Below are 13,289 nucleotides of genomic sequence, written 5' to 3' on the forward strand. Positions count from 1 at the left end.
TGTCTTATTATGCATGAGAGTGAACAAAAACCACAAGCAGTTCTGATCTAAAACATCTTGAAAGAAAAAAAAAAAATCCTCATACATAGGAAAATAAAAGTGCATATGAATCATACCATATTTCAAGAGATATTTTTCAGTGGACAAGTTCGCAAAGCACTCAAACAGAATTAGAAAAGATGGAGAAGAAAATGATGTAAAATCAGTTCATGTCCACAAGACAAAACAACTAAAACATGTGAAAGTCTCTGAGAGCAATAAATAATATAAACCCTAACATGAATATTTTAGTAGCATGTAGATTTGATTAGTAGCTCTGTATGATTATGTAAATCTCCTGTTGCATATTTAAACAGCAGGCATGAGTCAGTTTATACATTCATCTGATCACTAGAGGGAGAGAAGAATCGCTTCAGTTCATTCAAACTGTGCTGTGAAACAAACCATGATCTCTTCATCTTTAGTGTTGCTTCTGGCAGTGATATCCTGTAAGTTTAGTCTACTTTCTGTGTGATACATCATTTTGTTGCTATAAAGCTTGTTAACAGTCTTTACACATCATGCTCTCTTATTAATTGTTATTATCTGATTTGATACAGGTATTGATTCATTTGAACTCACTCAGCCTGAGTCTCTGACTGTCCATCCTGATGCCACTCTCACTATCAACTGTAAAGTCTCCTATTCAGTTACAAGCTATGCTACAGGCTGGATTCGTCAGCCTGCAGGAAAAGCTCTGGAGTGGATTGGATGGATCTCGAGTGGTGGAAGCTTATACTACAAGGATTCCCTGAAAAGCAAGTTCAGTATCACCAGAGACACTTCCAGTAACACAATAACACTGCAAGGAAACAATATGCGAGCTGAAGACACAGCTGTGTATTATTGTGCCAAAGACACACAGTGACAGACACCAACAGCCTCCCTGAACAAAAAGACTATCATATTGATATTACAGTATTTATCACATTTTCACAACTAATATTCACTGATGTTTATAATTTACAGCTGAAATTCATTAGATAATATTAATGTGCAAAAATTGAAGCAACAATGAACCCCCCCCCCCCCAAAAAAACAAAAACAAAACAAAAAACAAATAGCTGATATAAAAATTATAATCAGAAAATATGTTTCAATAGAAAGTAAATAAAATCTATTATGTTTTGCATCACTTTGCTTTCTTCCCATAAGGTTAGAAAGTCTGTTGGTCAATAAAGGTGCATTTTGATAGAGCTTGTTTTGACCCTGTTTTGCTGTTGTCCCAGAGGAGGGATCAAAGTTTTCAGCACCATTTGAGCATCACTGAGGGTTTCATCATCAGATCTGTGTCAGTCAGTGAACTGAAGTGCTTATTCTGTCTGTGCGATGTGAGTCCTGGAGGTCTATGTTGGAGGAGCTGCCTGCTTAAAAACCAATAGATGGCAGTAATCCATCACTTGAATTTATACTGTTGTAGACCTATACTGAATTTTCTAAATTGATTTTCAATGGTTTTAAACACTTTCCAGGTTGTGCTATTTCAAAACTGTACTGTGAATTAGAGCCCAGCACAGCCCTGCCTAGCCCGGCCCGTGTCCGACAGTTTATCAGAATTACCGACCTGAGTCCGACCCGATCCCGTCTTTTTTTCCCCTTTCTCCCAAAACAGCTTATAGCTCAGCTGTTAAAATACTTCAGTTTTGTATGAAATGGCAAAGTTATTGTATTTTGTTTCGTTATTTTATTAAGTTTATTTAGAAAAATGTTTGGAGCATTTTTTTATTTGTTAAATGTAAGTTTTTTTTGTTTTTTAAAGTAAGGACCAAGCGGACAGCGGCAGACAGTGAGTTGATCATAGCCTATGTTTGATATATTTAGCCTTCTCAAGTTATCATGACTTGTCTAAAATTAAATCTATAGTTATAAAACAGCTCCACAATGTTAGTTTAAAGGCTTAAGTGAAGTGACATACTGCCAAGTATGGTGACCCATACTCGGAGTTCGTGCTCTGCAGTACACACACACACACACACACACACACACACACACACACTGGAAACATTTCAAATAGGCCTACGCTGTCATTTTTGCTCATAAAGGTAAGAGTAATAGGCTTCATTGTTCGGAACTGTAAAGGGCCTAGTTTTATTTGTGTGCACTCAAAATATCAACAAAGCATTCAATAAAGACATTAAATAAAGGGGAAAAAAGCAGTTTCGGTTTTGAGCAGGAGCGCTTCTGAAAAACTCTAAAGGCGCATCCAATGAGGAGACAGCGAGTCAGGATCATCATCAAATGCATGGATGATCCAAAATGATCCAGCTTTTCCCGAAGCATTGGGAACTTTTATTAGTAACCACGCTCCAAATTCTCCCTGATGCTCTGCATGGTCAACTGTCACCTGCATGCTAATGCGTGTGAATATGCATTGCGTATTGCGTAGGCGATATGTAATATTTATAATATAATTAGTTTTTCATACAGTTGCCATGTGTGCTCTGTGTGTAATATGGGCACTATTAAAGGAAAGAAGCTAAATGAGCCCGAGCCCGAGCTGTAAAAAAAATGTCCCGAGTGGACTCAGTGTGTCGGGCCCCGTCAGGTCACGACGGGCTTGCAGACCTCTACTGTGAAGACATATTTTTCTGCATTTTCATATTTTATAATATTCTTATTTTAATTTCATATTAAAATGAAAAGCAATTATATTAAATCCATTAAAGAACATAAAATTAAAAGTAATAATGTACAAAATTGTAATTTATCTCTAATAATAGAAAAATAATGGTCTGTTTATATAGATCAAACATTAACCACAACAATCTTAATCTGGTCCAATTATGTGTCAGCATTTTACATCATCAGTTATCTGATTTGAATATGCAAATCAGCTTACTTCTTTAAATGTGACGGTGCATCTTTGTGATCTGAACAGACATCTGAACTCTGGAAACAAAGGCTATCTTTCTGGTTTAAACTTAACATACACCATCTTAAAAAAAATTCTTATATTTGTAATTCTGAAAGTTTTACCATGTAAGTCACTACATGAACAGCAATAGTGCAAAAACGTAACATTATACTTGAATGCATGTAATATTGTTCCTTTTTCCACAGGTATTGAATGTCAGACATTCACTCAGTCTGAAGCAGTGGTTAAAAAACCAGGAGAATCTCACAAACTGACATGTACAATAACTGAATTTACTTTCAGTGGTCTCTATTTACACTGGATCAGACAGAGCCCTGGAAAAGGACTGGAGTGGATTACATACATCAGCACAGCTAGTTCTCCAATCTCCTATTCCCAGTCAGTCCAGGGCAGGTTCACAGTGTCTAGAGATGATTCCAGCAGTCAAATGTATCTACAGATGAACAGCCTCAAGACTGAAGACACTGATATGTAGTACTGTGCTAGAGAGTCACTGTGAATGAGTTTAGTGTCAAAGCAATACAAAAACTACTTCCACATTCACATGTAAAGGTTATAAATATTGACTGACCAGGCACATTACATCGCAAAATTTAATAATAACGCACATTCTAACATTTCCTGGGTTCCATTTGGAAGGGCTTATATCTACCCTGCAAATATGCTCCTGCTGGGCCCGTGCTGGCCTTTGCAGGCACAGTGAGCTAGGGCCAGCCCACTCCAAACTTAAACAGGCCCAGTGCAGGCTTACCCAGGCAAGGCCCACAGCTTTGGGTTCACTGTGGGCTCTCTGTGAGCAGCCCACACTATGGGACTGCCCACATTAATCCAATGATGGTCCAATGTGGGCCAGCCCGTTCAGGCCTAGAGCAACTTTTGTACCTTTGGGCCCATGCAGGCTTTGTGTAGGTAGCCCTGTAATGCAACTAGGAGAATACTAACATTCAAATCTGGCTCAAAGTGTTTCTGCAGAGTTTAGCTCCAACTTTGATAAATCTCACCCACCTGTGATCTTCTAATGATCCTGAAGAAATGCTCAGGTGTGTTTGATTAAGGTTAGAGCTAAACTCTGCGGGAAAGTGGATCTTGTGAGCCAGATTTGAATGCTCCTTTCTGCCAAATCCTCCTGATTCTGAAGTTGAGAGTGAGGTAAAGGTCTGGTTACGGAATTCAAGAGACAGAGTGGGTGGATGAAAGGAGTGCCACCAATGTTTGCTGACCAGTTGAGAGACCTCAGGGAAGATTGAGCTTTGCCAATTAATACTTTAGCACATCAAAATGCATCGGTTGCTTCATTCCTAGAAGCTGATGCCGATTCCACCGCACGTGCTTTTATAGCTTCACGGTCGGTGACATCACCCGCCTATGACGTCTCGCTCAATGACAATGACAATGACAATTTATTTATATAGCACAATTAATTTCAACTTCTGTCGACCAATGTGCTTTCCAGTAAGACTTTAAAAACAGAAAAACACACACAATGAACAAACAGTAAAATTATGACATCATTTAACTATGCCATCAGCCATACGCTTTAGAAAATAAAAATGTCTTTAGCCTGGACTTGAAGATATTAACAGAAGAAGCTTGTCTAATGGAGAGTGGCAAGGCGTTCCAAAGCCTGGGGGCAGCAATACAAAAGGCACGATCTCCCCTGCACTTAAGCCTCGACCTAGGTGTAAACAATAGATCCTGGTTGGAAGACCAAAGGGATCTAATGGGTTGATATTCAGTCAGTAACTCACAAAGATAGGTAGGAGCCAAACCATTTTGAGATTTATAAACGAGGAGCAAAACTTTAAAATCCACTCTAAAACAAACAGGCAACCAATGTAATGAGCGTAAAATAGGAGTAATATGCTCCCTCTTCTTGACCCCGCTCAAAAGTCGAGCCGCAGCGTCAATGCTCATCCATTGGACAGATTACACACGTTATTCAGAGCGCGGTCACGCTGGTGGTGTTCCTCTAGCGTTTTCGACGCAGCGTCTTGTTCCCTTCAGGGAACCTGGTTACATGCATAACCTGAGATGTTTTCTATAACCATGGTATTTGTACAGCTGTGGTTATACAAATGGTAATCAATACGAAAAAATAAATATATGGTTGCTACATTTTTACTATAATAAAACCATGGTTAATATTCATTTTGTTGGGTCCTCCTGTTGTGGTCTGTGCTACTTACAGCGCATTTCTGTATTTGGTTGTGTTGTGAGTATTTGCAGCGCATTTCTGTATTTGGTTGTGCTGTGAGTATTTGCAGCGAATTTCTGTATTTGGTTGTGCTGTGAGTATTTGCAGCATATGTGCTGTCAAATCTGATAACGATGTTTTCTTAATTTGCTGGTGATTTTTTATTTACATGTGTTTTCTGAAGTTGCAGCGATTTGAGCTCTCTCAGCCACCGTAGATTAGGCCATTATAACTCACTTGATTTAGGAGTTATTGGCCAAAGCCCGGAGTCCATCCCATCAACATTTGTCTCCAAAAAGCCTGGAGAAACTTTGACTCTCTCCTGTAAAGGATCTGGATTTAATTTTGGACAGTATGGCATGCACTGGATCAGACAGTCAGCAGGGAAAGCACTGAACTGGATGGGCTCTATCTGGTATGATGCCAGTAAAACAGTGTATGCTTAAAGTGTAGCGGGAGGAATAGAGATCACTAGAGATAATTCAAACAGCATGGTGTGTCTGAAACTCTCTGGTCTGACAACAGAGGATTTAGTTGAATATTACTGTGCAAGAAATACACGATGATGCAGAAAAAACACTGAGCTATAAAAAATATGTCAGGGAGGGAAAAAAAAGCAGATGATGCTGCAGCACAGTACAACTCTGAGCCAAAAAACAGACTAAAGAAAGACACCTTCTGCTAATGAATCGTATACCAGCCCATATTTCCCAGAGCATATGCTGTTTAAACGCTATGATCACTGATATATCTGCCCTGAATGATACTGAAAAAAAAACCCAACAAAATTTATCAAGTTTAATTACATGTGTGTTGCACTGTTTATATCACAGACAATCTTAAATCATATTTACTTATGCAATCAGTTATAAATCATATTTAACTGTATGCAAATATTCCCTTCCTCCTCCTCTTTATTTGAGTATTAAGATGAAAAGAAGCAGCTTGTTCTCGCAAGTCTCAAAACATGATCTCCTCATCTCTCTGGTCGTTGCTGCTGCTGGCAGCTGTTTCCCGTAAGTCTTCATAACTTTTAATAAAACTTCATAACTTTTTTTTATTGTGATAGATACCTCATAATAAAAGTACTACGGTTATACATAATTATATCTCATGACCATATTTGTCCTCTCAGGTGTCCACTGTGTTGAACTGACCCAGACTGATTCTCTTGTCTTAAGTCCTGGTCAGGTTTTGACACTGTCCTGTAAAATCTCTGGATATTCAGTGACTGACAGCAGCTACTGCACTCACTGGATACAGCAGCCTGCAGGAAAAGCTCTGGAATGGGTTGGAGAGATATGTGGTAGCGGTAACACATATTACAGTGATAAACTGAAAAGTAGATTTCAAGTTACCAGAGAGTCTTCCAGCAACACAGTGACTCTGCGAGGACAGAATATGCAGACTGAGAACACAGCTGTGTATTACTGCACCAGAGAGAGAGCACACAGTGATACAAAACACAAGCAGTTCTGGTCAAAAACATCTTGAAAGAAAAGAGCAATAAAACGTCCCCATACATACATAGGCTACATCAGTGTTTTACAGCCCAGCAAACGTCCAAAAAATGACCAACTTTGTTGGTGTAAATTAATGGTACAATCAAGTTTATTTAGATTAAAATATATATTTGACTTGAACACAACCAATTCATTAGAAGTTATCACCAACTGTTTGGTATGTATAGTCACAGTTATAGAGTGAAAGTTAATGTCAAAATTATTTATCTTTGACGAGAATACTGCTGAAACTACAATAGAGAGCACTCTCTGCCTTCTGAGATGAAATTTGTGCAGATCAGGGATGTTGAAGGATTAATGCAACATATTAAAACATATCGCTAACATAGTTGAATTTTATTCTTTCTGATGTAGGTCCAAAAGAACCATACTTTCAGACTCAGGGTTATTACCTAAAACTAATACCATAAAAAACCCACACACATTATTATTGAAATAAAATACATAACCTATTTAAATGAAATATAAAAAAGTATATTTATTTTATTTCAGATAGCTGCCAAATCAATACACCTCATTTTCATGTAGTTTACCTTGATGTAATAAAATAACTAAAAGAAAAACGATAGAAAAAAAAACAACAAAAAAAAAACTATACAAACATATTTAAAAAAACAAACAAACAAACAAACAAAAAAACAATATGACAAATACACAAAACAAAATTACTTGTTGCTGTCAGATTTAGTCAACAAAATTATTTTAGAGACATGAACAATATGTGAAATAAATAATATTAGTAATGTTGATATAAGACCCCTGATATAATAATAATAATAACATGAGAAAAAAAAAAAACAAGAATAAGGATGCAGTTCCATTCATTTACATCGGAGTTTACCTCATTAAATTTATGCATTGCATGATTAGATAATGGAAAAATGCTATTAATTTTTCATGATAGTTTAATCTTAAAATTACAGCCTGCAGACAATCACATTGTCTGCAAACTGTCTACATTTTCTTCTATAGACTTTATCCATGTAAATAATAACTTCATTAAATTCACAGCTAAGCCTTGTTTAAAATAATGTTCAGGAAAGTTTGATGCATGTGAAGTTCATTAATATCTCTGTATGATTATGTAAATCTCCTGTTGCATATTTAAACAGCAGGCATGAGTCAGTTTATACATTCATCTGATCACTAGAGGGAGAGAAGAATCGCTTCAGTTCATTCAAACTGTGCTGTGCAACAAACCATGATCTCTTCATCTTTAGTGTTGCTTCTGGCAGTGATATCCTGTAAGTTTAGTCTACTTTCTGTGTGATACATCATTTTGTTGCTAAAAAGCTTGTTAACAGTCTTCTTTACACATCATGCTCTCTTATTAATTGGTATTATCTGATTTGATACAGGTATTGATTCATATGAACTCACTCAGCCTGAGTTTCTGACTGTCCGTCCTGATGCCACTCTCACTATCAACTGTAAAGTCTCCTATTCAGTTACTGGCTCTAGTACAGGCTGGATTCGTCAGCCTGCAGGAAAAGCTCTGGAGTGGATTGGAGTGATCTACTATGATGGAGACTTAGCCTACAAGGATTCCCTGAAAAGCAAGTTCAGTATCACCAGAGACACTTCCAGTAACACAATAACACTGCAAGGAAACAATATGCGAGCTGAAGACACAGCTGTGTATTATTGTGCCAAACACACACAGTGACAGACACCAACAGCCTCCCTGTACAAAAACATCATAATACAAATGAGGGCATATTACTAAATATTATTTTACAGTATCAATATTTTATTTACTGAATAATGCAACTCCTTTCAACCAATTAAAATATATATGTATAAAAATATGTACATACAGTATATATTTATACGTAATAATATATTTGTGTATAACCGTATTTGAATTATTTACCGTTTTAATATTCACTGATATAATATTAATTGATGAACATATTTTCAGTTGATTGAAAAGAGTTATCTGTTTCAATCGGTTTAAAATGAATGAAAATATAATCACACACAACAGAGCTGAATTTTTGCTGAAAATATTCAACATCATGTAATCAGGGAGCAAACCAAATTTTGTGACATTTGTTTTTTTTTTTGCTGAATTGATAACTGTTATTGATAAATGATAAGACAAAAACATGAATACAGCATTACTGTAACATAAGCACTTGTTACCAGGTGAGACTATTTATTCTCTCAGTTTCTCTTTTCTTACTGTGATCTGTTCTGTTTGATTCAGTTATCAAGCAGCAGGATACATATGTTATTGAGCTGTCACTGCAAACAGCATGAGCACATGAGTGGATGCAACAAGTACAATCAACAAGTAAACAATTTAATGCAGGAAATGCTTTTCATAATTTGTGTCCTAATTACAGAGAATTCTGTATTAGGCATATACCAGTAAATGAAACATACATATTCAGAATATAATGAATATATTTTTCAACACTCAAACAGATAATGATTTGTCATATTTTTCTTTAATAGTTTGTCCCTTCAGTCATGATTGCACCTTGTGACCCTCCCAATGCAAATCAAAGCAATCCTGAACATCTGTTTAGTATTTATGTGCTGCTGATTGGATCTAAATTTGATCTACATCAGCACTTTCAAGATGAAGAATTCACTTTGTTTACTGCTGCTCTCATTTAGCCTACAACGTGAGTTTTTCTACATGTCTATTATCAGTTCTAGGGTAAAAAAAAAAACAAACAAATAAAATCAGCATTTCAATCTTCTTTTCAGGTATAAAATGTCAAAATAGGGAGTCCATTGAAAGCACAGCTGTGAAAAAGCCTGGAGAAACTCTGACTCTGTCCTGTAGAGGATCTGGGTTCAGCTTTGGCTGCTGTAGCATGCACTGGATCAGAAAACAAGCTGGAAAACCTCTTGTGTGGATGGAACGTGTTCATAGTGGTGGCAGTGGCAATGACTACTCTGAATCCTTCAAAGGTCGAACTGAAATCACCAGAGATTATTAAAAAAATATGGTTTATCTGAAACTAACAGGTCTGACAGCAGAAGACTCAGTCATGTATTACTGTGCAAGAGACTCACGGTGACACAAAGGTCTTGTATGGCTGAACAAAAACCACACTGGCTGTTTCATCTCTTGTTATTCAAAGTCAACAGGTGGCAGCAGAGAATATAAAAATCTATAAAATGCAGCCTAATATGGGGAAGTCGTGGCCTAATGGTTAGAGAGTCGGACTCGTAATCGAAAGGTTGCGGGTTCGAGTCCCTGGCCGGCAGGGATTGTAGGTTGGGGGAGTGAATGTACAGCGCTCTCTCCACCCTCAATACCACGACTGAGGTGCCCTTGAGCAAGGCACCGAACCCCCAACTGCTCCCCGGGCGCTGCAGCATGGCTGCCCACTGCTCCGGTGTGTGTGTGTGTGTGTGTGTGTGTGTGTGTGTGTGTGTGCGCATGTTTATGTGGTTTATGAGGACACAAATTTGTATAATGACATGGGTATGACAGAGGTATTACAATATGAAGGTGGTTTATGAGGACACTGCCTATGTCCCCGTAATTCAAAAGGCTTAAAAAACATACTAAATGGTGTTTTTTTGAAAATCTAAAAATGCACAAAGTCTCCTGTGAGGGCTAAGTTTAGGTGTAGGGTTGGTGTAGGGCAATAGCACACACAGTTTGTTCAGTATAAAAACCATTACGCCTATGGAGAGTCCCCATAAACCACAAAAACCAACATGTGTGTGTGTGTGTGTGTGTGTGTGTGTGTGTGTGCATTTGTTCACTACTCACTGCTGTGTGTGTGCACTTGGATGGGTTAAACGCAGAGCACCAATTTCGAGTATGGGTCACCATACTTGACAATACGTCACAACTTTTTTTTGACTTTACTTTTTAATGAGATGATACCATTGCTGGAGATGGTATGCAGTGAAGTTCACTATAAAAGCTCAAACATTGCGCAGCACAAAGGCATGTCTGACTCCTTTAACGCAATGTGTGTCTAGTCATGTTAATTGTTTAGTAGCGGTTACACACTTTACAGTGACAAACTAAAAATTAGATTTTTAAGTTACCAGAGACTCTTACAGGAGCAAAATTACTCTATAAATACAGAATATGACAATAAAGGACACAACAGTGTCTTATTATGCACGAGAGTGAACAAAAACCACAAGCAGTTCTGATCTAAAATATCTTGAAAGAAAAAAAATAAATCCTCATACATAGGAAAATAAAAGTGCATATGAATCATACCATATTTCAAGAGATCTTTTTCAGTATTTTTTTTCAGTGCACAAGTTCGCAAAGCACTCAAACAGAATTAGAAAAGATGGAGAAGAAAATGATGTAAAATCAATTCATGTCCACAAGAGAAAAAAACTAAAACATGTGAAAGTCTCTGAGAGCAATACATAATATGAATATTTTTAGTAGCATGTAGATTTGATTAGTAGCTCTGTATGATTATGTAAATCTCCTGTTGCATATTTAAACAGCAGGCATGAGTCAGTTTATACATTCATCTGATCACTAGAGGGAGAGAAGAATCGCTTCAGTTCATTCAAACTGTGCTGTGAAACAAACCATGATCTCTTCATCTTTAGTGTTGCTTCTGGCAGTGATATCCTGTAAGTTTAGTCTACTTTCTGTGTGATACATTAATTTGTTGCTAAAAAGCTTGTTAACAGTTTTTAAACGTCATACTCTCTTATTAATTGGTATTATTTGATTTGATACAGGTATCGATTCATATGAACTCACTCAGCCTGAGTCTCTGACTGTCCGTCCTGATGCCACTCTCACTATCAACTGTAAAGTCTCCTATTCAGTTACAAGTGAGGATATAGGCTGGATTCGTCAGCCTGCAGGAAAAGCTCTGGAGTGGATTGGAGTGATCTGGTATGATGGAGACTTAGACTACAAGGATTCCCTGAAAAGCAAGTTCAGTATCACCAGAGACACTTCCAGTAACACAATAACACTGCAAGGAAAGAATATGCGAGCTGAAGACACAGCTGTGTATTATTGTGCCAGACGTACACAGTGACAGACACCAACAGCCTCCCTATACAAAAACATAATCATATTGACATTACAGTATTTATCATATTTTCACAACTAATATTCACTGATGTTTACCATTTACAGCTGAAATTTATTTGATGATATTAATGTGCAAAAATGAAAATCTAATAAAAGCCATTTTTTAAACAGTAATTCATCTTTGATGAAAAATTGATATTAGAATAGTGAGCACTCTATGCCTTCATGTATTGCCCATTTTAGCAGATTTGAGATATTATAGGAATCAATATAATTATATAAAGAAAGTACAGGGTCTGCTTGCAAATAAAAACATTTTATTCTAGCTTCATGCGTTCTTTTTTTAAACACTTGAATGTGGGTAAGTTTCATAAGAAATAAAGAAATAAACAACATTTTGAACGAAAAGCTGAAGAAAAAAAAAGACTATGAATTGGATTCAGAATGATAATCAAAACGTAGATGGAGTTAATCAACACCCCAAAGCTTGACAGTCAGTATTACCTCTTCATTGGTCGACATTTTATTCCATAACATTACACAGTTTTGATGCTGTTTTATGTCAGATGATCATGTTAGATTACATGTGGAAGTATCTGTTGATTCTTTTTCTTCTTCACTTGTGTTTTTTTGGAAATTCTGTACATATGTACTGTATACTAGTGCCCCATACCGTATAACAATGAAAACACGGATTCTAGGAGCACAAGTAGCTATATATATTTAGACTTTACTGAAATTCAAGTAAAGTCAAGTATACTTAAATGTCATTTTAAGCATATTTCTAGTAGAAGTACATAAACCCATTTCTGAGAAGTACATAAAAAGTAAACTAAAAGTATATTTTCTTATTTTTAGTATACTAATATACTAATAGTATAATATACTAATATGCTAAGTATACTAATAGCACACTTAAACTTATTTTTCGTAAGGGTATCCATGTAAATAATGACTTCATTAAATTAAAAACAAAAAGCCAATTGTTTAAAATAATGTTCAATGACAGTGTGATGTATGTGAAGTTCATTAATATCTCTGTATGATTATGTAAATCTCCTGTTGCATATTTAAACAGCAGGCATGAGTCAGTTTATACATTCATCTGATCACTAGAGGGAGAGAAGAATCACTTCAGTTCATTCAAACTGTGCTGTGAAACAAACCATGATCTCTTCATCTTTAGTGTTGCTTCTGGCAGTGATATCCTGTAAGTTTAGTCTATTTTCTGTGTGATACATCATTTTGTTGCTAAAAAAAGCTTGTGAACAGTTTTTAAACATCATGCTATCTTATTAACAAGTATTATTTGATTTGATACAGGTATTGATTCATATGAACTCACTCAGCCTGAGTCTCTGACTGTCCGTCCTGATGCCACTCTCACTATCAACTGTAAAGTCTCCTATTCAGTTACAAGCTATGTTACAGGCTGGATTCGTCAGCCTGCAGGAAAAGCTCTGGAGTGGATTGGAGTCATCGGGAGTGGTGGAAGCTTATACTACAAGGATTCCATGAAAAGCAAGTTCAGTATCACCAGAGACACTTCCAGTAACACAATAACACTGCAAGGAAACAATATGCGAGCTGAAGACACAGCTGTGTATTATTGTGCCAGAGAAACACAGTGACAGACACCAACAGCCTCCCTGTACAAAAACATCA

The sequence above is a fragment of the Barbus barbus genome, assembly GCF_936440315.1.
Source record: "Barbus barbus genome assembly, chromosome: 3".
NCBI lineage: Eukaryota > Metazoa > Chordata > Actinopteri > Cypriniformes > Cyprinidae > Barbus > Barbus barbus.